Here is a 26557-nt window from a genome sequence, read left to right as displayed (position 1 = left end):
GCAAAGGGAACCACAACATCAAAACACCACCTAAGAACCGCAATGCTTACAACTTTGTTCATACTAAAGCGGTTTGGGTGAGAAAACTTGACTTGTGTTAATTTGTTTATTTGTTTTAGTTTTTGGGTTTCTGTGTGTTTTTTTTAATGAAAAAAAAATGTGTGCATGTTTTTTTTTTTTTTTTTTTTTTTTGTCTTGCTTTGCTTAGAAAAAGAAAAAAAAATTCAAAAAAAAAAAAGATTTTCTTAGTATGGTTTTGCAAGCTTGAAATTTTTGAGTAGTCCTTCGTACATATTGGAATTGATGAGAATATCCATTATATGTTAATATGTGTGTGCTTTCTTTGGTCATTACTCATTTTGAAGTGTGTGTTTTTTTATTAGCATGTCTCATTCTGTACACACTCTTGGATTAGCAAATATCGGAGTCTTCCGCCTTAGTGATTATTTTTTTTGAACTTCTGGCATGGTATCTTTTGTTTTTCTAAAGGAATTGACCGATACTAGCATATCTTGGGTGATGTTGAGTCTCTTAACCACCTTCCATCTTTTTGCATCTCTACGGCGTTCCCCTCAATTCTTTGCAGTCTAGCCATGAGGAAAAGGCTACCTCAGAGTCACCAACTAGGCCATCCTTATTTTATCCATGCTTCTCTAGTTCGGTTTCCATACTCTTGAGCATGTCAGCCGCCAATGAGTGTGCAAAAGAAAAAGCAAAAGAATAAGAATAAGAAAAAAGAAAAAAAAATGTGCAAAAGAAAGAAAAAAAAAAGGATGTGCAAAAGAAAGAAAAGAAAAAGTGTGTGAAAAAAAAAGGAAGAAGATTCATTGATTGAGGGGGAGTCTCCACCTTTACTCACCAAATACCCCTTGATTCCTAGTGGTTTGACTTTCCTTAGTTGTGCTTAGATTCTCTTGTCGGAAGTCGAATTTTCAGATCACTACTAGGATTGAATCTAATGTTTGTTGAACTTCAAGAGTCACACACACACTTTTATCATGGGATCTATGCTTTTCACATAAAGCATCACTTTCTTTTATGAGGAATCTTCTAGAGGTTGTGCACATTGTGTTTTCTTGTAGTGGTGCTTCTTGGATAATCTTGTGTGTTTCAAGGTACAAATCAGAAATTTCTTGCTTGCTCCACCATATTATTTTTTGTCGTTTTCTTCTTGTTCATTATTTTTAGTAAGGGAGAGTTTGGTTTATCATTACAAGAGTTTGTTAGCATGAACACTTTGTTTTGTTTGGTAAGGGAGATTGGCTTTAGTTGTTTTGCATGTTGCTATGCACTATTTGCTTATTATTTCCTTCTTGTATGCTCCTGATATTTACATCATCATATCATTGCTTGTGTGGTTTATGATATGGCTTTAGTTGATTACGCTTCCTTTGTCAATTCGTGACAAAAAAAGGGGAGTATGTGTCTTAGTTTTCAGGTTTTTGTGCTACATGTTCTTAAAGTTTTTAGGTTTTCATATTACATGTTCTTAAAATCTCTAAGTCGCATCTATTCATGTTTTCCATCTCATGCTTCAAATGCTTCAAGATAATCTAGCCATATGTTTATTGCTTTTTCATATACTCTTGTGAGGCTAATAGTTGTTTTGGAGATTGTGGCATTAATAGCTGTTTTGCAGATCTTAATCTTGAGAAAGAAGTTTGTATTTGTTGGTTGTTATGGGTTGGGGTGATTAGGATTTTATTTGTTAGGTGTGTTTTGTCACGGCATTGCCAAAGGGGGAGATTGTTAGGTTTTATTATTGGCAATCCCGTTTGACAAGGATTTCTTTAAGAAGTTGATTTTCTTCCAAAAGTATGATTACTTTTGAATTTCTATAAGCAATTGGATTTCTTCCAAAATTAGGATTACTTTTAGATTTTCTATAAATAGTTAGTTTTCTCTCAAAATTATTTAATTCCTCCAGATCTTCTTTTTGGTTCTTAAGGTTTATATCTGGGGATATTTTGTTAGTTTTCTTTGATGTTTTATTGAGTATTCAACTCATGGTTTAAAGAGAGTACATCAAAGGTTTTGTTTGTTATACACAAGAGAGAGAAAGAGAGTTGTTCTTTGGTGGATTCTGAAGAATTCGAGCCTGAAGCTTCGGTGGATTCTGGAGTGGCTCATCGTAAAGACAATTCCAAGGTGAAGACGGGGTTGGAAGAGGCACATAGAGGTTGGTTCAATTAGGCGTGGATTCGTTAGGTAATTGAGAGTATACCTGTGTAATTCCTTTAAATCTTCTTAGTGGATTGTTTTGTGGCAGTTGCCCGTGGTTTTTTAATCACAGTTGGAGGTGTCCAATTGTGATTTTTCCACGTTAAAATCGTTGTGTTGATTTGTCTTGATTGTTTAATTGGGATTGTTATATACTACTTAAAATTGTTACATAATCACAAATCAATATCTAGGGGATTTCTAGATTTTTCAACTGAAATTCCTCATTTCCATACACCAAAACCACACCAAAAATTCTGATATAGCTAAAGATCAATTGCCTCGATCATAAGGAAGAGTGTTTAGTGATTGAAAGTGAGAAAAACTAGAGAGTTAGCCACTTTTATACCACAAACTCCATAAACTCTATAATTTCGAAATGAGGATTTGAGAACACACTTCCTACACTTGAGGGTGATCAAGAGGAAGTTTGGAAATCAAGAAGTTCAATCTTTCTTTGGAATGTGAATTTTTAATCTTTTATTTTCTTATATTTTATATCTTATATTTATTTTCTTGCTTCTTATTTCATTGTGTTTTGTTATAATCCAAGTGGTTTGTTTATCTCATATTTATTTTCTTACTTTATATTTCATAGTGTGTTGTTATAATCCTAGTGGTTTGTTTAGCTCATAATTATTTATTTATTTATTTATTTATTTTTATTCGCATGCTTTAATTTCATATTAGTTTTGTTGTAATCTTGCATGTTTTACCTCATATTTATTTTTTTTGTGTATTACTCTCACATTAGTTCTGTTGTAATATTGCATGTTATATTTTATATTTGTTTTATTGCTTTAGGTTTATGTTGTGAGTTTGCACTTTTTTATTTTATTTTATATTTGTTTTCTTTTTTTTTTAAATCTAATCGGTAGTGGTTAGTTGAGCCACTTACATATTTTTTGTTTGTTCCTTTTCTTGGTTTCGCAACAAGACAGGTTTTGCTTGGCCTAGTTGGCCATCCGGCCTATTTGGCGGTCGGTTAGCTTCTTCCGAACAAGATGGCGTAATTTCCCAATATTGACCAATTTTCGCCGGCGGTTCTAAAGAACATGAAGATTTTGTTTTATTTATTTATTTTTTTATTTTGAGTGTATTGTGAGGTTTTTATTTTGTTGTAATATTCTCCTCATCCCTCTCTAATTTGGTTTGTAATTATTCTTTAAAATGTTGTAATAATTTCCCGCCCCGCTTTTTTCTATCCCGTTCTTTTACTTGCTTTCTTTATTTGTACATAAACATCATATTTATTTTTCATCATAGTTATGCTTTGCATCCATGTTTCATGCATCTTGATTCGGCTAAGTTTGCATTTGTGGATTTAATCAATTCCTATGTGATTATATGCGCTACCTCATGTTCTTGAGATGATTCACATATCATATTTTAGAAGTCGAATCTTTAGTTGCATCTCATGAGTGAATTGCATTAGGATTTTGTATATAAGATCATACATATTTTACTAACTTTGTTTTGTAACTTGTTCGTGGGACGTCAAACATGTAAGTTTTTATACTTTAGCATTCCGTTTGTGTGTGTTTTTCTTACTATGTCTAGCATTCTACCATGAGACTATTTTCTTATGTGATATAACTCTATGAATGCCAGCGGATGGAGGTTGTGTCGCTTAATTTGGAATGATGTTGATTTTTCATACTTGTAAACTCAATTTATTTGGGTTGTACATCGTCAAAACTCTTTCAAAATGCATGATATCAAATTGTTCCAAAATGAATGGCATAGTCTATACTTGTATGCTTCACATAGTAAATTTTAGGATTTATTAACTAATCAGAACTTGAACATATAAATAAAATTAAATTAATATCATGGTTAGTAAAGGTCGATCTTTGATCGGGTGGGCGGGGGTGCTCATTATGGACATTCCGCTCTCATACCTAAGGTTCCGAGCCAAGCATCCTTGGTTACGACGAACAGTGGCCTTGGCACGAGTCATGGGTTTCCTAATTTTTCCAAAATAAATATTAGGTGGCGACTCTGAGATTTGATGACGCAGTCCATTTTTGACAAAATTGCAATAAAATAGATTTTCAATAAAAGTTGCCAAATCTGAACTCTCATCACTATTTCACATTGCACTCGTGAGAATAGATCAAAGAGATCTCGAGAGTCCGAACTGTTTAATGCGCGCGGGTACCCCCGGGCATGTTACACTTGGTCATTCACAATAATAACCCTAGTTTTCATGGATGTTGCTTTATTCCAAAGCTCAATTCAAAGCAATTGAAAAGAAATTGAGAGTTACTGGTGATCTACACCCACCTCAAGTTGTATTCTTCAAATTCCTCTAGCAAATTCTTCAATCTCCAAAACTTGTATGACCATTTCTCCCTCTCTCTCTCTCTCTCTCTCTCTTCAAAATTCTCTACCAGGAAGTATGTAGAATTCCTCCACTAAGTCACCTAGGGTCATACATATATATCTCATATCTACTCAGGCTCATTAGTTGAGTTAATGGGCCTAAGTTACATCAATTAATTCATTACGAATCAGATTTTTGCAAAAATTAATATTATGTTCTAAAAATTATGCTAATCATAATGTAAAGTCAATTTCGGGGTATCGCGCATCTAAGGCTTCCAATTTCAAGTTCAAACGTTTTAATTTTAACAGATTTTCTCTAAGAACTAACAGGTAGTTTGGCATAATTAAATAATTCGTGTATGTAGGCACAACTTCACATAAATTTCACATTCAACATGTAATTTCTCATATAGCTAGAGACGTAAAGCATATAAGAGGATCGGATTATTACATTCATTGTTTGGAAAGTGTGGTTCCATACGAACGAATGATTGTAGTTGTTGCAAAAATTGGGCTTTCATGAAGCATATAGAACATGGTCAATTCATATTAAAGAAAAAAACAAGTTAACTTTTCCAAGGATGACCCATTGCATAAGGCTACCGCTAAAGTGGGGTCTGGTATGGGCACGATGTTCGTAGTGGTTGTATTCTTACCCTCAATTTCTGAATAGGCTATTTCCATCCCTCGAACCTACACCAGTGAAGACATTAACAAGAAGCCTTATTATTTGAAAAATACCCTTTCACACCTTTCCATCCCTAAAAACCAAAAAAGAAAGAAAAAGAAAGATGATTTTATTTCCGCTATTTAATCCATAAATCCTTCAATATTTTCGCCATTTTGCTTATTTGCTGCCCTTCATGTTGTAGATGGTGGTTTTAGATTCTTGCATTGTTGAGTTTTGTAGTACCGATGAACACCTTATTTTGCTCGTGGCAAACCCTAATTTCCATGAATGCTGCAGATTTACCGTAGGGCTGGTAATGCTTTTCAGAGGGGAGAATGGAAACGATCATTGCAGCTGGTGCCGCTACGTCAGCTGTGTGCCTACCTTAAGATGGAACTGCAATAACTGATGAAGAAGTTCTCAGCAGTTTTAGCTTTCATTCTTTGCGATCACCTTGCCATCTGATTCCCTTTTTTCCCCAGGATTATTGGTGAATTGTTTATCACATTTGTATGCTTCTGGTTGTGTGCATTCATACTCTGACCCCTCTCTGTGTGAACATATAGGAAATCTTGTTCCCATAAATTTACATAGATTCTCATTATGTATACTAATTACTGTTTTCATAGAGAAAGTGATTTTTACATCCTCTGAGAATGAAAATTTCACAATTGTCTTGTGTCTGTCTATACATAACTAAGGTCAGTATTTTTTTAGTCTCAAACTCAAGTGTCTAAGGCTGTAACTTATTGATTGAATGCCCGAAACCATGTATTATTATATTAAACACCTTTTCTGATTTTAGGAGACAGTCGTGCTGTGTCATGGGGTGGAACATTTATCAGAGAAGCAAGACATGGTTTTTGTGAATGAGGAAGGTTGGAAGTATTTTTATAGTTGTAACAAGGTGGAATTTTGATCCACATGTATTGATAGACTACATATAAAATAGTCTCTACATATAGTTGTTCTCAAACACTGAAAGCATTGATATTAGGCCAAAAGGTCATCTCATTTTCTTGGTATTAGTCGTTGTTTTGGGCCTGCTGGGCTACTTTGGTTGAGAAAATTTGGGAGAATATTAGATTTTGGTTAAATTGCTTTTGTGCTCCCTGCGGAATTTCATTTCTTTAATGTTTTATGGAACACACTGTTAGTGCAAAAATTATGACATGAGTATGGAATATCACATGCTGTGTGTCTGCCCAATAATATTTTGTATGTTCTCCATTTCTTTGTTTCTAGGGTCATGTAATTATTTAGCTCTTTGCCATTGGTTGGGCACACAATTAATATGAAATTCCCCAAAACAAAATAATTAATTGAATAAGATAATTACTCGGGCAGGTAAGTTGTGATTAGGCCTATTTTCATTTTCAACCATTTATTTCAAAATGTGACACTCACACCTCTATTGAATATGGATCAATGTAAAATCGTGAGCTGTTCCATTGAAGATAATGTCTACATACCATCATTTAGTTTAAAACTTTCAAAATAATTATACTTTCTAGAAAAACTTAGCCAAAACTTCTCCATTGAACCCTTATTTGGTGAAAATAATAGCCTAATTTATTTTGTTTCGTATACCCCATAAGGAGAAAACGCATAATTGAGTAAGGACAAAATAATAAATACATATATATAATATATATATATATATATATATATTTTCTTGGACAATATTGCCAGAATAACATATTACTGTGAACCAAGCTAACAAGTTACTGTCAAATAGAGTAACATGCCACTATTGCTGTTTACATTAATTTCAACGGTAATAATTTATTTATTTATTTATTTTTTTAAAGAATTTCATAGTCAATATGGATTTTATTTGATAGATCTTGATGAGAGAATTTAAAAAAAAATCAATTTTATTAAAAACTAACATCTATATCAAAAATTATATTGGAGTCTTTTGGAAAGTTGGTAAAAAGTCAACTTCCAGTTTTTTACCCATTTTGGGTCACATCACCTCTCACATATCTTATCTATAAAAAGACAAAATAAGTTAAAAAAGTAAAAAAACCAGCTTTTTATCAACTTCCCAAAACACCCCATTATTTTAAAGTTTAATATTTTGATATAATGGTATGTGTTGGACTTTTCAAGGAAAACTTTTTGTACTTGTCGTTAATGCATTAAAGTTTTATTATAAGAAAGTTTTGACCAAATTTCCCTACTTTCTAACCAATTTACAAGATAAAAATTTGAATGTAATGATAGTACTATGTCATCATTGAAAGACGATATCACCATCTAATTACATGTGGTATCATCGTCCAATAACATGTGTGGGGATATATTTTCTGAGTACCAACACGTGGCAAGGTGACGCCGACGTGTCAGCCGAGGTGCCACGTGTCTTGGTCGTTGTGCCGAGGTCATCTCGGCTAGGCCGAGGTTGCCTTCGAAGATATCGGAATCCGAGATAAGCGGATGAGGGGCAAGTGTCACGCCCCAAACTCGCCCCTAGGAGTTTGGCAACGAGACCGGCCAGTAATCCTAGATTACCACAGGCCTTGCTATACAAAACATAAAAAAAAAAGGGGCTCGCGGAAGCGAAAACAAAACACTAATAGTCCAAAGAGCTGTGCATTTATATGAACATACATTACATGCCAAAAAATGTTAATTTACCGACTACATTACATTACATATAATCAAAATTCATGTACAAAACATAGGCTCACGCCACATGCACAACCAAAACTAAGCTCACAAAACGGCCTTCCAGGCCTAGCCCCGGCTCGGAGCACACAAAACACTTGGTAGGCTTCAAAACGGCGGCTCGGCTCGGACTCCGCCTAGGCTTGACTTCCAGAATGCTCACCTATAAATACATATATACAAACAATGAGCTAAAGCTCAACAAGTAACATAACAGTAAAGAGGTTAGTGAACGAAGTCCGACATTTCATATATCCATAAAATAAATCATTCATAAACATAATCATCTCATATCAGAACATACATAATGGCATACTCCATAGAACATAACATTTGTCGTCCAACGACTAGAGTAACCGGTCCCGGACACCGATTAAACACATACCGAGATCTCGTAAACTGGTCCACTTAGGACTATCTATGGATGCCATACTAGATTCACAAACTGGACATTCGTTCACAGAAAGCATTTATCATTTCAAAACCATAGCATAACGTAGCACTTTTAAACATAGATCATACTAACATATCTTTACAGAAATGTTACTCACAGTGGGTTTCCAAAACCGGTTGCACGGTCTTCAAATCTTGACCTGCAAATATCAACATATTACACATTTCTCAATACACATTATCATTAAATCCTGTAATTCATGTACTTCATTCTTTCCTTTACTTCATTTCATGTTTATAAGATGATAAATGATGCAATTAACATGTTAAAATCAAGTCTGCAACTTCCCCAAAATTTTCCTGAAAAAGGCCTTCCCGCTCGAGCGCCACTTTGGCCGCTCGAGCGTACTGTAAAAAGTCCCAAACTGTTGGGAGGCTATTTTTCACGCTCGAGCGGGAATCCCTCCGCTCGAGCGGACCATGCAAAAATCCGAAATTCTGGTTCTTCTTCCAAGCTTCATTCTCCTCTTTACAAAATCACTTTCCACATGATGAAACCCAAGTCTCAAAACACTTGAAACACAACTTGAATTACACATTATAGCTTCTAAACAAACCCAAATGCATCATATACAAGATCAAACCATGAATTGAGGTGAAGAATCATAACTATTCATGTAAAAGCTTTATTTCTTCATATCCATTGAGGTTCTTCCTCAAGAATGCCAAATATAAACATAAATCATCTATTCATGCCATACATGCTCAAATTAAACATATTTCTCCTTCCAATCCTCTTATTTAACACGAGATCATTGATGATTCAACCTTATTTCAAGAAGTTAGAGAGGAATCCTTACCTTAATCACTTAATTGGAGAAGATTTAAGCTTGATTTCCCCATTTTCCTCTGTCTTCTTCTCCTTGGTTTCTCTCTTCCACGAACTCTCTCTCTCTCTCTCTCTCTTAGATATTTTCTTTCCTCTTTTGTTGAGTCAATACATGGTCAACATCCTTATCTTAAGTCATATTTATAAAATTGTGCCATAACCTCAAGCCAAACGGGGCTTAACGAATCAGACGAAATTCAGTCCTCAATTTATTTTCGCAAATGGTTATAATAATTCCCGGTATCTCATAGACGTGCTCAATTTCGTTTTTTGAACCCATTACGGTCATCAATTTCAGTCCCAAAGTTCTCATCTCAACAGATATTCTTCTAATTCAAACAGATATTCTTCAATTAATTCGCATAAACACATAATTAATTACTGATAAATATGACACATGTTTTGGGGTCATTACAGCAAGAGTCCTAGAATGAAGAGGGAACTCAACTTGGATATGGACAAGAGTCCTAGATTGGGAGAAGACTTCAATTTAGGTAAAGATAAGACTCTTAGAGAGTTTATCCTAATCCCACTGGGAGTCCCAGATTAGCAGTAATCTTGAGTCCATTAGGACCAGGCTCCTATTGGGACTAGGATTGTATTGGCTATAAAAGAGAGGCACCCCCATGGGTTTAAGGTATGCTTTTGATACTCAAGCTTGTGAGTTTAGTATTTGATTTATCTTTGAGAGATATACTGACTTGATCGTCGGAGTGCCCCCGGGTGGTCGAAACCACCGCGGGATTCTTATATTTCTGTTGCAGGTCAGTCAGGTGCCATCTATTTTGCCAGTGCTCTCCAGCTGGTTACTAAGCGAACAGTGTGGTCAGAAAATCACACACACAATTTGGCGCCGTTTGTGGGAAAGAAAGAAGAATAGATGGCCAATGACGGACAGAAGGATCAGATTAGAGACAATGCTCCTACTGGGAGTGGAAGACCTATCGATCTCGACGTTGAAGGGGACAATAGCAACACAGACACTTGTGACCAGAGTCACGGAGTGAAAGAAGCCGGCCAGGAAGGTGATGCACCAAAGACAACAGATCGAAGCAACGAAGACGACCTCCAGGTATGGAAGAATAGATACTTGCGGAGGAATGAAGACCCTTCCAGAAGGGATGCAAAGATAGGGGGCATGAGCGCTCCCAAGAAGATAACATTCAAGTATAGAAGAGCTTAACCTGAGTGAGCAAATCCCGAATCCCAGATCCCAGAAGACATGATCTCGGCCTAGATGAGTAGGTCCGAGAAAAGAAGAGCTCAACCTGAGTGAGTAGATCCAAGATTCCAGAAGATAAGATCTCGGGACCTGAGTTCGAGAAGAGAAGAGCACAATGAGCAAATCTCAGATCCCAGAAGATAAAAAGGAAACACACAAGATCAAACTAAAGTTGGCCAGAAGTATGCTAAGGCCAAGGAAGACATACCGAGAATAAAGGGGTCGGAACAAGAAAAGAGAAACGACTCGCCGATGCGAGGCCAAGAATCAAACTCAGGTTGGAGCCAAGTAAGATCAATAAAGAAACCAAGGCCGACAACCTCGGCTTGAATTCAACCTCTGCGACAAGGTCGAAGCTACATGTATGATGAGAACCCAAGTGGATTTTAAGTTCACACTGGGGGTGTAGAGAAGAAGAATGCATTTACCACTTGTTGAAATTTGTAGACAATTTACAAGTTGGTTAAACGAAGATGATGTTTAACCAAAGTTAAACCGAGATGATGCTTAACCGAAGTTAAGCCGAGACGATGCTTAACCGAAGTTAAGCCCAGATGATGTTTAATCGAAGTTAAACCAAGATGATGTTTAACCGAAGTTAGGCCCAGATGATGTTTATCTGAAGTTAAACCGAGATGATGTTTAACCGAAGTTAAGCCCAGATGATGTTTATCCGAAGTTAAACCGAGGCGATGCTTAACCGAAGTTAAGCCGAGATGATGCTTAACCAAAGTTAAGCCGAGATGATGCTTAACTGAAATTAAGCCGAGATGGTTCCTTATCTTCACTTGTTGAAATTTGTAGCAATTTACAAGTTGGAGTTAAGCTGATTCCTTATCTTCACTTGTTGAAATTTGTAGCAATTTACAAGTCGAAGTTAAGTCGAGATTATTTCTTAATTCACTTGTTGAAATTTGTAGCAATTTACAAGTTGGAGTTAAGCTGATTCCTTATCTTCACTTGTTGAAATTTGTAGCAATTTACAAGTTGGAGTTAAGCCGATTCCTTATCTTCACTTGTTGAAATTTGTAGCAATTTACAAGTCGAAGTTAAGCCGAGATTATTCCTTAATTCACTTGTTGAAATTTGTAGCAATTTACAAGTTGGAGTTAAGCTGGTTCCTTATCTTCACTTGTTGAAATTTGTAGCAATTTACAAGTTGGAGTTAACTGATTCCTTATCTTCACTTGTTGAAATTTGTAGCAATTTACAAGTTGGAGTTAAGCTGATTCCTTATCTTCACTTGTTGAAATTTGTAACAATTTACAAGTTGAAGTTAAACCGAGATTACTGTTTCTCTTCACTTGTTGAAATTTGTAACAATTTACAAGTCAAAGTGAAACCGAGATTATAGTTTGCAACACTTATAGCAATCTATAGGTTGGTCCAACCAAAGAAGATGTTTAACACTTGTTGAAATAACTTTAAGTCGACATATGATCATCTGTTGAAATTTGCAGCAATTTACAGGTTGAGGAAGGAGCTAAGTATATTTAAACACTTGTTGAAATTCGTAAATAGATTATTGTTTAACACTTGTAATGTTAATCCTTGTTGATCCCTGTTGCAGTATATGTTAATCCTTGTTGAAATTTGTAACAATTTACAAGTAGGCTAGACCGAGATCACCGTTTAAACACTTGTTGAAACTTGAGAAAAAGTTTACAAAGTTAACATTGAGTAGTATATGTTTCACACTTGTTAGAATTTATGAAAAGTTTGCAGGTCAGTATCTTGCCGAAGTAAAATTTTTGTAGTTATTATACCCGAGGTATGTAACCCCGAGAAGGTTGCACAAATGAGGCAAAGTATGAAAGGCATGCAAAATATTCTAAGTATAGAATCATGCAAGAGCAGTTAGAAGAAGATCAAGACAGAATTCATGGTGATTGACACGCCCTCACCATACAATATCATCTTGGGAAGGCCATGGTTGCATGCAATGGGGGCAGTTCCCTCAACGTTGCATCAACTACTGCAGTTCCCTCAACGTTGCATCAACTACTGCAGTTCCCAACAGAACATGGGATTGAAGAAGTCAGAGGGGATCAACTGCAGGCGGAGAATTGCTCCATGGCAGCAATGAAATCCACCTGCAGCATGCAAGAACCAGAGAAGGCAGAGATTGAAAACGAGGACATAGAGGTACTAGATGATGTCGGCAAGGAGCCAGTCGAGAGGTGTGAAGAGGCACTGGAAATCCTCGTCCAGGAGGGGGACAAAGAATGCTTCTTTCTTCTCAGCTTAGGCTTTAGCCGAAGAAGAAGAAATAGAACTTGAAACTTGGTCACATGCCGTAAATTGAACGTCGACAGGTCGGCCAAACCTGTAATCCAATGAGTAAGAGGGCCAACGTTGACACACGTCGAAGCAGTAGAGGAAGAAGTAGACAGACTTTTGGAGCTCAGGGCCATCCGAGAAGTCAATTACCCGACATGGCTATCAAATACAATGGAAGAAGGAATGATAATTAAGGAGCAAGGAATGTTAACACTTGTTGAAATTTTTGAGCAAATTACAAGATGAGTTAACCGAAGATTATGAAGTCTACCACTTGTTGAAATTTGTAGCAATTTACAAGTTTGGTATAGCCGAGATAACACTGAAAGACGTTTCCGAGATACGATCAACCGAAATGACCAACTAGCTTGTTAAGAGCTGAGAAGGTTGGCAAGTACAAAAATGAAGACCTTAAAGAACGTCGGACTAATTTGCTTCAACGGACGACAATGGCTCAGCCTCGGCAGTCAGTTGGAGGAGCTTCTCTACCGCTACCTCGGCATCAATTTCAAGAAGGAAGCAAACTACTCGGCATCAGCGGTAGGTTGTGTCTTACCCCCAGAAGACAGTTGGAAAGAACTTCTCAGCATCCTTCTCAGCCACGAGCTTAGCATCAACCACCTGAAGAGTTTGATCAAAGCTCTTCTTGGCGATTGGCACCTCTGAGTTTTGAAAGCAAGGATTGAAAGCAAGAATCTGGGAAAAAACACAGAAAACAGAAACAAGAATGTAATTCGTAAATCAAAAATGGTGATGAAGCTATCAGGAAATTAAGACAAAAAGATTGCACAGGTGTGTCAAGACAAGAACAATGGCAGAAATCAACAGATATGTGAACAGTGTGTAGTCAAGAAGATGATTTGGAAACAACGGGTAAAACAACAATGGTGATTAACAATGAAGCAAAGCTTCTTGGAAAGCAACAAGAAATAAAACCAGGAGGAAAAGTGGCTTACCAGAAAGAGGGGAGCTTGAATGAGAATTGCCGAAGTCTGACGACGGATGTGAAAATAACAGAATCATATAAGCTTCACCGGAGAAGAGGAAAGAAGACAGTTGCAGAGCATTTTTTGAAAAGAGCTAGAAAGAGAAGAAGCCAGAGGATTAAATAAAAAAAGAGAAAAATAGTCAAGAAGATGACAAAGTTCAAAGAATAAAGCCAAGTACACAGGCACTAAGTAAGTATGTAAAGAACAAGAAAGTAATGAACCAGACATGATGCTATCAACAGAAAGCGGATATGATAAAGAACAGTTCCAGGCATTTTAGCAATAAGAAATCAAAAACTTGAAGACAGACGAAAATAGAAGGCAACAGATGGCAAGTAAACAGATTCAGAAGAGTTATGAAAGATTGAGCTTAATAGTAAGTAAAGAGTTTATGAATCTACAAAGTAAAATGAATGCCGATATGAAAATCGCCAGAGTCAAATAGGTGACTGGAAATCGGGAACTCACCAGAGAGTGTGAGTGGAGCAGTTGCAAAACTTTTGGAGTTTACGAATTAATGAAACCAGAACCTCGACTAGGAGGTGCGATTTCAAGTAGCTCGAAAAGCATGAAACTTGATTCTTAACACCAGCGGACAGTAAAGTCCATAGAACTTTGAGGTCGGCAAGTTTGATCTCGGACAGAGGGGCACAGATGAACGAACAGTGTAGGTTCCATCACCTCAGAATGCCGAGGTAATAGAACCTAGGGGGCAGTTGTGGGGATATATTTTCTGAGTATCAACACGTGGCAAGGTGACGCCGATGTAACAAGCCCGCGGGGGACCTCGCTACAGCTCGGACTCGATTCGTAGTCACGGTTCTAAGTCTGAACCAAAGAGTCCAAATCCGGCAAATCATTTTGAGAAAAACAGATTTTTGAAAGAAGTGCCAAACATGGACTGCTTTGCCAGATACAGAGTCGCCACCTAAATATTTTGTTTTGGGAAATTTAGGAAACCCTGACTCGGTGCCAAAGGCCACGTGTCCGTCATCACCAAAGTTGCCTCGGCTCGGGAACTTGGGTACGATTGGGGAAGGTCACTTCGTGAGCACCCCCGCTCGCCCGATCAAAGATCGGCCTCTACTAACCATGATATCTATTTTTGAAAACTTTGTGTGTCCTTATTCCGGTTATTAGCCTAGGTTACTATGTGATGCACACAGCATACAAGTATAGACCAGGTCGCCTGGATTGGAACAAAACATCTCATGTTTGTTTGTTTGAAAAATGGTTTGATGGTGCTACCCGTAGGTAGGCTTAAAATGCAGATTTTGCCACCCTCGGGTGGGCTTAGAAAAGATGGTTTTGCCACTATCTAGTGGGCTTAAAACAAACAGTTTGATGATTTATTCCAATCCAAGTAATCCAACCTTCACCCACAGGCATTCAGGCAGTTATATCACATAAGCAATTAGCCTCATGGTAAGCATGCTGTTCATGGCATTCACTCACACGCATGCAAGTATGCTAAAGCATAAAACTTACCGAGTACTCCAAGCCAAAAAATAGAGACTACATTAGAAATCATGCAGGATCCTAAGTATACAGAAATGCCTAATGCAACACATGCAAAAATGCAACTATGGCAGGCTCGGCTATTCTAAACATGGCATATGGAATGCGGCAACTAACATGTATTCAATTTGGAATTGAAAGTACAATGCAGTTAGTATGATGCGCCGAGCCCGGTGCATGCAAAACAGATGAATGAATGCAAACATGCTATCATACTGTATGCTAATTTAAACATGCCCTAATCTAACCATCATAAGCGGATAAATAAAAGGGAGAAAGACGTGGGGTTGGAAGACATAAAACACACACACGCACACTTATTACAGTTGTGCCCTCGCGTAGAGGATCCGAATAAATATACAGTCCCAAATAAAAGAATATTACAGTCCAAATATTACAGTCCGAATAATGTACAAATTCCTAATTAACTAACAAATTAACTAAGAAAGCTGTAAAACTGGCGTGCAAGCCAGGGACTGCCTTGCTCCTGATGAATGATGCATGTCTGGGCTGCCCTGAGCGGAAATCCACTGGGATGCCCCAATTAGCCTCTGTTTACACCTTTTCTTGAAATGCGTGCCAAACTACAAAAAGTTGCTGATTCTTTATTTTGCTGCAACAGAGAGCAGGATAGGGGCATAGCAATGCATTTTCACAGATATATGCATGCCTCGATCCTCGTGCCACCAATCACGCATATCGATGCATGATGGCAGAGGAGTCGAATTGCAACTTAATATAGAATGGATGCACATGAAAACACAACAAGACCTAACTCCATCATGGATGATCCGGAGTGTCGGTGACTAGAGAATTGAGACACATTCCGTCACTCGGAGTACGAAATGCACCTCGTTTCCCGTGTCCGGGCTAACTCCTATCCCGAACACGATGCAATATGCATGACATGCATGAATGCAACTAAGATACAGCCTAGCATGCACAATGCTATGAAAAAGAGATGCCTCGAAATGCGTGCATACGGGCACGCAAACCGAGAAGATGACATACGCAATGCAAATGACATGAAAATGTGATATGGGCTTACACTAACATGAGAGAGCCTCAGCCACACTCACATAAGAGGCCGATAGATGAAAATGAAGTGCCTCGAAGTGCGTGCACACGGGCACGCAAACCGAGGCAATGGCATACGCAATGCAATATGGCAAAAATGACATGGAAAATGTAACATGGACTTATACTAACATGAGAGAGCCTCAGCCACACTCACATAAGAAGCCGGTAGATGAAAATAAAGTGCCTCGAAGTGCGTGCACACGGGCACGCAAACCGAGGCAATGGCATATGCAATGCAATATGGCAAAAATGGCATATAGAATGCAACATGGACTTATACTAACATGAGAGAGCCTCAGCCACACTCACATAAGAAGCCGATGAATGAAAATGAAGTGCCTCGAAATGCGTGCACACGGGCACGCAAACCGAGGCAATGGCATATGCAATGCAATATGGCAAAAATGGCATATAGAATGCAACATGGACTTATACTAACATGAGAGAGCCTCAGCCACACTCACATAAGAAGCCGATAGATGAAAATGAAGTGCCTCGAAATGCGTGCACACGGGCACGCAAACCGAGGCAATGGCATACGCAATGCAATATGGCAAAAATGGCATATAGAATGCAACATGGACTTATACTAACATGAGAGAGCCTCAGCCACACTCACATAAGAGGCCAGTAGATGAAAATGAAGTGCCTCGAAATGCGTGCAGACGGGTACGCAAATCGAGGCAATGCAAAAATGCGAACTATGGCATGGGAAATGATATGCAAACATGGTAATGGGATTTCAGCACTGAAAAGTGGGGGAAAGCAGCCCCGAAATGAGGCGAAATCACACCCGATGCATGGAATTTCTCCCGAAATGTAAAATTAGGCACCCGAAATGGCCTATAGCTATACCAAACATGCATAATTGGTACACGAGATGAAAAGACAGAAGCAAGGCAGCCTCAAAATAAGCATTTTTCCAGTTCAAAACATGGCCAAACAGCAAACCAAGACAGGGCAAAACTAGCATGCAAGAAATGGCCCTAAACATGGGATTAAGAAGCAACTCATAGCTGCTGTCCTCAAACAGGTTAGGGCCCTTCAACAACATTAAAGAGGGGCCAAAAATAAGATGTTTAAAGAACTGTAAAAACTCCAAAACTGTATACAAACATGCTAAAAATGCAATGCAAAATGAGGCTCAAAAGTGGCTATAACACAAAGTATGCAAAATATTCCACAAATGGCCAAAGACCCTTAATGAAACATGTTAAAAAGGTCAAAATAAGGCCATCTCTAGGCCTGTAAATCATCCAAAAATGGAAGCATAATGGGCTGCCAAAGCATGCAAGAAAACGGTATTTAAGGAGGATATTGAAGCAAGTGCAACATGGAGGGCTCAAACAAGGTTGAGCCCTTAATCAAAAGTGAAAATGATCTCAAAAGAAGGCCACTTTCAGTTATGGCCGGAGCTTAAAGCAAAAAGCATAGATAGCTAAGAAATGTTGCAAAGAAAAGTTCAAAAAGGGGAAATGGCAACTCACCCTTGGAGACAAATCTTTTGTTGCTTCTTGGACCAAGTTGCAGCACCTTTAGCCTCTGAGAAACCCTCCTTGTTGCTGGAAATGGAGTGGTGGTGGTGGAGCTTGATGATGATGAAGAAATGAGGCCAAAACTTGGAAGTTTTTGAGAAAATGAGAGATAGAGGGAGAGTTTTATGTCAAGCCTCAAAGCAATTTTGTTCCCACCACTATAATGCATGGTGGCAGCTGGTTATAAGGACCAAAAAAGGGGTGTAAAGGTGGGGGAAAAGGAGGCAAACTTTCCCCCACAAAATATTCCCCAGATATTGATATTTTCTGGGGGATAAAGCTATACAGCTGTAAAGTGAACAGTGTGAGGATCTCGGCCGGCCAGTTATTTTGGTTGCAGGTGGCCGGCCGGCCACACCCCCTAGCCGGCCGGCTAGGGGTCAAAAGGGTCAAGCTGATTTAGTGGCCGGCCACCACATGATGGTGGCCTCCCAGGTCTCCTCTTCACAGCCCTGTGGTTCGAATTTGGAAACTCTGAAACAGGAGAGAGAACAAGCCAATTTGAGGAGGGGTTCAAAAGGTTCAAATGGAATTAATGGCCGACCATATGATATTAGGATCCTCCCATGTGTGTACAACACAAATATGTGGTTCAAAGTTCAAGAAAAAGGGCCCAGGTTGTTCAACATTGGCTCGGAAGGAGGGGTTCAAAAGGGTCAAATGGAATTTCTGGCCGGCCATGAACTTTTAGGTCCTCCCATGTGTGTACATCACAAATATGTGGTTTGGGGTTGAAGAAAGTAGCTCCAAGGTGTTCAACATTGGCTCGGAAGTGCGAAAAGCGGGTGTCGGAGGGCGAAAATGGAATATAACTGGTTGCCAAGATAATTGCTGGCCTCCCACCCTCCAGTGACCTCCCTGGTGATAAAATAGAGGCACCTACCAAAAATGAACAAGAACCGATGCAAAACGAACCCTCGGGGGCCAAAACACGCAGTTCGGGGTCCCGAAAAAAGGCTGCTAAGCACCGAAAGTGGCGTTCGGCCACGAAGTGGGTTTCTCAGACCCCAGTGTCCCTCAAAAGGAAGTAAATAAGAAGTATGCCGAAAATCAGAGCAAACGGAGATGGTTAGCCGGTCCCGAACCGAGGCACATGGCCAACGGTCCCGAAAAACCGGAAATCGGGCTCCGAAATGGGCAAAATGGCCTACGACCACCAAATGTAGCCCACGGCCACTGAGAGACTGTCTACAGGACCTCTCCCTCCCCTCAGGAAAAGAAACAGAGAAAATCGAGCCTGTTTCGCAAACCGAGGCAAGGCACAGAAGAGGGTTCGGAAGTCCGGAGGCAAGGCTCACGGCCGCGACTCTGAAACTTCTGAACGAGCACATTATGCAACCTCACCAAGCGCTCAACTGGTGATGTCTAAGTCTTAAGGTTGGTCAAAAATGGGGTGTCTACAGTTGCCCCTCTTTGACAGAACTCGGAAGTCATAAATGACGAGAGTGAATGTCAAAGCCCAGAGACGACCCATTTTTGACAAGGCCAAAGACTTAGACAAACGTACAAGATAAACACAGTGATGTGCCCGCAGGCATGCCCGCAGGCAAGGGGGGCAAAATGCGAAATGATATGCAAAAAGATTTTGAAGATTGGACTTATACGCTACGCGAGGCCGGTTTTGAAAGTTGGACTTGTACGCTACGCGAAGCCGGTTTTGAAAGTTGGACTTATACGCTACGCGAAGCCAGTTTTGAAAGTTGGACTTATACACTACGCGAAGCCGATTATCACTCATGATCATGCAAAGAGAGCTGTAATGAAGCAGTTATGCGAAATAAATGCAACATTTTAAGCGAATGCTAGGCAAGCAAGTAAACTCGAGCCAAACTACACCTCGTGTAGAAAGGATGTAAGAAAATTATGGAATTCTCACTGCAAATACAGTGTGCATGTGTGATAGATACATAGGGCGAACATGTGATTGATACACAAAAATGTGAACACAAAGTGTGATAGATGCACTAAGTGAACAAAGCGAGTGTGTGATAGATACATTATTTGAGCAAAGTGTAATTGGTATACAAAGGGTGAAGTGAGCAAAGTGTAATGGATACACTAAAGGTGAACACAAAGTGTGACAGATGCACTATGTGAACAGAGTGTGATTGATACACTAAAAGTGAACACAAAGTGTGATAGATGCACTATGTGAACAAAGTATGATTGATATACTAAAAGGGAACACAGAATGTGATAGATGCACTTGGTGAACAGAGTATGATTGATATACTAAATGTGAACACGAAGTGTGATAGATGCACCTAGTGAACAGAGTATGATTGATATACTAAATGTGAACACGAAGTGTGATAGATACACAATGTGAGCAAAGTATGACTGATATACTGAAAGTGAACACAAAGTGTGATAGATGCACTATGTGGACAGAGTATGATTGATATACTGAAATGTGAACACGAAGTGTGATAGATGCACTTAGTGAACAAAGTATGATTGATATACTGAAAGTAAACACAAAGTGTGATAGATACACAATGTGAGCAAAGTATGATTGATATACTGAAAGTGAACACAAAGTGTGATAGATGCACTTAGTGAACAAAGTATGATTGATATACTGAAAGTAAACACAAAGTGTGATAGATGCACAATGTGAGCAAAGTATGATTGATATACTGAAAGTGAACACAAAGTGTGATAGATGCACTATGTGGATAGAGTATGATTGATATACTGAAATGTGAACACGAAGTGTGATAGATATACTTAGTGAACAAAGTATGATTGATATACTGAAAGTAAACACAAAGTGTGATAGATGCACAATGTGAGCAAAGTATGATTGATATACTAAATGTCAGTGTGATTGATACACAAAAAGTGAATGATCTTAAACAGAACTTCTTTGAATGAACCGTACATACAATATCGTGTATGAGTGAGAAAGAAACTTGATAGGTACAATGCAATACAATACATAATGTTTAAGAAAAGCAATAAATAGACAAAACAACGTTTTAGAAAGCACCTCATGAGGTGAGTGGCGGTGAACCGCTCTGCTCCGATAGGGATCTTCCCCTGTGCTCTTCGAACACTTACCTTCAACTTACAGTACAAAGGCTCTGAAGTACTGACAAGGGTTCTTCATGTAGAACACTTTGGACGTTGCCTTTCTTCCTGATCATATTCACAACTTTCCCTATTCTCCAACGGGGTGACAGACTAGGTTGGTTCAGTATCCAGAATTGAGGTGCATACACGCTATCTCAACCTATGGGGCTTCCATACAGATTTCAAGCCGAGGACACGCCTCTGGGTATTTAAACCAGACTTTAGTCCCGGAAATCCCGAACCTTTACGTTCTAGGCATCAGCAATTCGAACTCTAGTTTCCACCGTCGCAGTTGGTCTCCTAGGAACTCATTGCGAACACAGCCAAGATGCCTCTGGCAGGGAATGGTACTCAGGGAGAGCACTTTTGATCGCCATTTTGGCTTGAAGCAGCCTTGATCTTGAGCTTGAGGTAGAGGCGCACTCATACTTCGGAGCTTTGGCAAGACTTGAAGAGGTACACACGGAATGTAGTCTTGGAACTTACTGAAGTTGAAACAAACTCAGATGCTCGACATTTCCTCTTTTGCTTTGTAGTCTGGAACCCATATAGCTTCAGATAGGTCCTGATTTTATTGTTCTGACATGACCTGGGTTGAACCCTGCGGTTTTATGAAAGAACGAATCTTATTTTGCACAGATGTGGAGAACGGCACGGCACTCGGAGCGCAAAACGATTTTATTTTGGAATTGATAAATGAGCTCTCGACCGGGTATCGAGCCTACGACTGAACACAGCGCACTACGACTCAACAACGGAAAACAAAAGGTAAACCACCTAAACACATCGAGTAACACTCGAAACGACTCAAAACAAGAATCGAGATAAAACAAAAAGACACGACACTCAGACGTGCACAGGGAGCCTGTTTCACCGGGTAGTGTTTCCCACCCTTTCTCATTTGTGGTTCTCACATCACTCGGCCCTCAAGCTCTGTTTTTCTGAAAAAGCCCTCTTCTCACTTTTCCTCTCATCGCACGTCTCTCTATTCTTCAATCTCTCATTTTTCATCCCTCCCCTGGGTGGTTGATGGATAAACAGCAAATTATGGGCTCGTGCCCCTAGCATTCTGCTAGATTCTATTTCTTCCACTCACAGCTAGTGAATTCCTCCCACGGAAAGGTTGCGCTACAACTGGGTGTGTAGCAAGTCTGCAGCTAACATCAGTTGATGATACTTTGCTGGGCAGTTTGGACGTGATAAGATCTGTCCAGATTATGGAGTGGAATATCTTGTCCCATTCTAGTTCGTGCTTCGCACTTTGCTTGATATCTCGCTGCTTGGAGGATGTTGAGAGCTTTCAACCCTTTGTTGTGCCCTTTTCTGGCGAATAAGGTGCCCTTTCCGACAAGTAGAGTGCCCTTTCCGGCAAGTATTTTGACAAAGGGGAAAAGACAGAACACCTGACTCAACTGTGCCCCTAGTTCATCATTTTGACCATTTTTTATTTTTGCTTTCTACTAAAACGGTTTTGACCAACATGAGAGTTAGATTAACGCGCTTGTTCGAATTTCTGATTTAAAATCATGCAAGTCAGGCCATGAGCACTGAAAATTTTCCTCTTTTGGGTCCAAGAAATGGTCCAGTTTTGAAAATGGAATACTTTTCGAGAAGATTAGTCAACTTCATTAAAAATTCTCAAAAACTATTTTTGCAAACGACCACTGCTCAACGAGCACGGAACCCGCTCTTGAGATGCACAATCTTGGATTCGAAGGAATGGAAAATTGCCCCTTGTCTGAAGGACACTGCATGGCAACGGAAAGTTGCCCCTTGTTTGAAATGACACTGCGGCGTTCTGAATGGCAACGGAAAGTTGCCCCTTGTCTGGATAGCACCGTAGCGCATTGAATGGAAACGGAAAGTTGCCCCTTGTTTGAATGACACCGCGGTGCATTGAAGGCAGTCCTCAGAGCGACGAACACAACCAAACTCTCGGATACAGAGAAAGCGAAGATGATCAGAACCATCGCATGGACACAATCGAATTGTTTTACGGCTGGACTTCAGAATGAAGTTGCCTACGTATCCCAAAGATAGGAATCAAGCCTCACGTAGTTCGGGGTTAAGGTACACTCGGGTATTAACCTCTCATTTTTAGGCTCTAACTTTTGCCAAGGTGCCCGTCACGGGTTTTCGACCTTGCGAGCTTTGTTCTTCTTTCTTTCTTTTTTTCAATTCTTTTCTTTTTTGATTTTTCTTTTCTTTGCATTTTTCTTCATTTTGTTCTTTTCTCTTTTCTCTTTTCTCTTTTTTTGCTCTTTTACTTCTTTTCTTGCTCTAACTTTTGCCTGGGTCGCCCTTCTGGGTTTTCGACCTAGCGAGCCTCTCAAAGGGTAAAAGTATAACAAGTCCATGCCAAATGGTTTTAGGGTTTTGAAGCCACCCGTATCCAGGAGAGTGGCTGTTGTATTGATTTACTGAAGGATCCATCTTCGGCTCTTCGAGCATATCTGACATTTTTGCCCCTAGTTCCAGGGATACTTCTGATCTAGCTTTGCAAGCTTCTTTTGATGACATCTGATCTTCTTGGTCTGACTTCCCTGCCCCTAATTCATGGACTGCTTCAAATCAGGCCACACAGGCTTCACACTGTGGTTGATCGTTGAACCTTCTGAATCCAAGTTTCAAGGTTTGGAAGCGAAGGGGTTGAGTCTCGAGGCTGAGAGCGATCCTAGGCTGCACAATCTCAAGAGTGATTCCACACAGGTCTTCGCGGGACCGCGCAAAGCATTTTGTTTTTGAAAGTTTTTAAGAAAGCGACAAATCACTCGTGCTGAAAATATTGTGAAACCAGTCTGGATCAAGCCAGGGTCCTTCTCAGTACTCACGCTAACAAGCATGATTTCATTCATTAAGGGCTTAGTACGCCTCTCTTTCTCTCAATTGATCAAAGTTTTGCAAATCCCGAGGAATTCCTTCCTCTTTGTTTTCACCGCGGTGTTCAAAAAGTTTTGAAAAACTTAGGTCAATGCAATGATTTCGGGGTGCAGAAGAGTAGGCGAAAAGTACTGCCGTTTCATTCAGATTCCGTCACAACTAGCATACGGCAGAAGCGAACATAGAAGTGCAAAAATTACTGCTGTTTCATTCAAAATCTGTTGGTGTTACCGGCTCCTTGGCAGAAACAGACTCAAAACAAAACGAAAAGACAAGCATAAAAAAAAATGGTGACGCCCGAGGTAACATCCCCCGGAATCATCCGACTCTTATACAACAGGACTGACTCGATATGATAAGACAGACCCGACACAAAAGAAAAGATTGACTCTATACAGGACAACAAGACTGACTCAATACCCAGCTCAGAAAGCACAAAAGCTAGCATTCGCAAATGCTCAAAACAATGCATGCCATCCACCATATCTAGAGTAAACTGAGCGCTGTCCGCAGGTGGTTCATCCCTCCAATCACATCACATTATCCCCTAAATTCACTGATCAAGTGCCGATAGGCTTTGCAGGGCCTGGTGCGGGGATGACCCCGTTGTCAAACAGATCTTGTACATCATGGCGCAGACGAAAGCAACTGTCGGTGTCATGACCGGTTTGTTGATGGTAGGCGCACTACTTAGTCTGATCATGTTTTGCAGGGATAGGATTGGGTAGGGGCCGTTGTTCCAACGGTTTCAGATGCCCTTTCCGGATTAAGACCTCTAGAGCCTTTGACAAAGGCATGTGAAGTGGGGTGAAAACCCTCTTGACTCGAGGTGGATATTTGGTTCCTTGTGAGCTACTTCCGGACGCACCGGTGAATGGGGTAGCTGTTTTTGATACAGTGGTAGCCACCATGCCCACATCAGAAGATCTTACAGCTGCATCACCACTGGTGGTCGCATTCGCACTGCGGGAAAACGCCCTCCTGGGCTGCTCCTTCTCCTGGTCAAAAAGGCCCTGCTTCATTGCGTCTTCGATTTGTACCCCCATATCGTGTAAATCTGAGAAAGTGGGAAAGGGGATTACAATCATTCTCTGCATTAGCTTAGGCTGGAGATTGCGCACAATCATCCGGATTTGATCCTTATCAGTAGGCCTTAGAGTCATCATCGAGGCCTTCGCCCTCCACCGGGTCACGAATTCTGAGAAGCTCTCCTTCGGCTCCTGCCTCATTGTCTCAAGATCACGGGTCGTAATCTCGATTTGGGTATTATATGAATATTGTGCGACGAAGGCCTCGGTCATCTCCTCCCAGCTTTGTTTCACTGAATCCTCCAATTTGGCGTACCAGGTGACTGCAATACCTGACAGGGTCCTGCCAAAAAGGGAGAGCTTCTGTAATCTTGTCAAGCCCATCGGGCACAAAACATCTGAAAATAAGCTCAGGTGGACCATCGGATCTCCTGACCCATCAAAACGGTCGATATGAGGCATCTTGAACCTATCCGGCAGAGTTACAGCTGCGTCGGTGTACCCGTCCTCGATGCCCGGGATGGATTTTACCCTCTGGGATTTTTTGAACAACTTTTCAAGCTTGCTCAACTTCAACGTTGTGGGGTCGACCTCGAACTCGGAGGGAGAGTTCGGTAGATTGGTAGGTGTTTTGGATAGTTGGGGTAAAATTGGGGGTGGAGCCGGCCCTACCGGAATGTCCGTACCTTCCTGGACATTTGGCGTCTCCCCAGGTGCTGGAGCCCCTGTTGGGGGAGGAACTTGTTGTAAGGTGGACGCGTCGCTTTGCTGTTGCAGCTTGATGATGAGCTCGGCCTGCTGAACCATGATTGCAGCCTGCCGTTTGGCAAATTCTTTCTAACGGGCAGCATCCTGCTGCATGAGTTTCATACTCTCTTGCATCTGGCGCATCATTGCCTCCATCTCTGATGTGTTCGGCTGATCCATCTAACTGGTTGGTATCTATCCCTGCAGTAGAAACTGAGACCTCAGCTTGACTGTTCACTGGTGGGGTGGATACGGGCCGCTGACCTGGTAACTGCTGAACCGGTGATTTGTGCCCGACTAGCCCTTTTTACCCTGCCTTTGGCGAAGGAACACTGATTGCCCTTGAACTGAATCTTTGACCTAACAAAGTCTATCAGCACAAGTTCGATGAACCTTGGGGGATATCGGAGCCTTCTGAAGCTATAGTTCCAAGACTACCTAGCAAAAGAGAAAACAGACAACACCTCAGCCTGATTCCATCTGAACAGATATGAGCATAGTTGAATGAGTGTGCCCTCTACTGAATTCTGCCCCAAAATCCGAGTCTGATACCCACAGGTAAAGCTGACTCCAAATACTGAACTGGTGCCCGCAGGCCTGACGCCCAAACTTGTAAACTGATACATGCATTCCTGTAGAGACGCACTCTAAAGCACATAACAGATAAGTGAGAGCCAAAAAACACCCCTATGAAGGGGTAGGGTTTCCCTGTCCTATCTTGTCAGGAGCTAGGGTTTCACTACGCACGCAGCGGCTTCAAACAACCTATAAACGGGTAAGCAACCTATCCTAGTTTGGAATGGTCACTATGGATCCGAATATGCACTAGGTCGAATGGTCAAAGAGGGTACCCCGGTAAAATCGGGGTTTGTGTTCCCATACTGGCAGAGCCCACAACTGGTCAGCCTTATGGTCATGCCTTGACAAGACAAGCCTCCGGCAAACTGTTCAGGAATAGCAGATGGCAAACACGGTGTCCTAGGCGCACCAATGCAAATGCTATGCAAAGAAACACACAAGTGTAGTCAAA

General features: G+C 40.3%; 1 pseudogene; it reads left to right on the top strand.

Moving 5' to 3' along the window:
- The window catches only part of LOC114259164 (RHOMBOID-like protein 2), a 40488-nt pseudogene extending 34649 nt beyond the window's left edge, over positions 1 to 5839 (top strand).
- The last annotated feature ends 20718 nt before the right edge of the window (positions 5840 to 26557 follow it).

The sequence above is a fragment of the Camellia sinensis genome, chromosome 13 (genome assembly GCF_055761805.1).
Source record: "Camellia sinensis isolate YWXY chromosome 13, ASM5576180v1, whole genome shotgun sequence".
Taxonomy (NCBI): domain Eukaryota; kingdom Viridiplantae; phylum Streptophyta; class Magnoliopsida; order Ericales; family Theaceae; genus Camellia; species Camellia sinensis.
The sequence above is the reverse complement of the archived record's forward strand: the minus strand, read 5'-3'. Positions and strand labels throughout refer to the sequence as shown.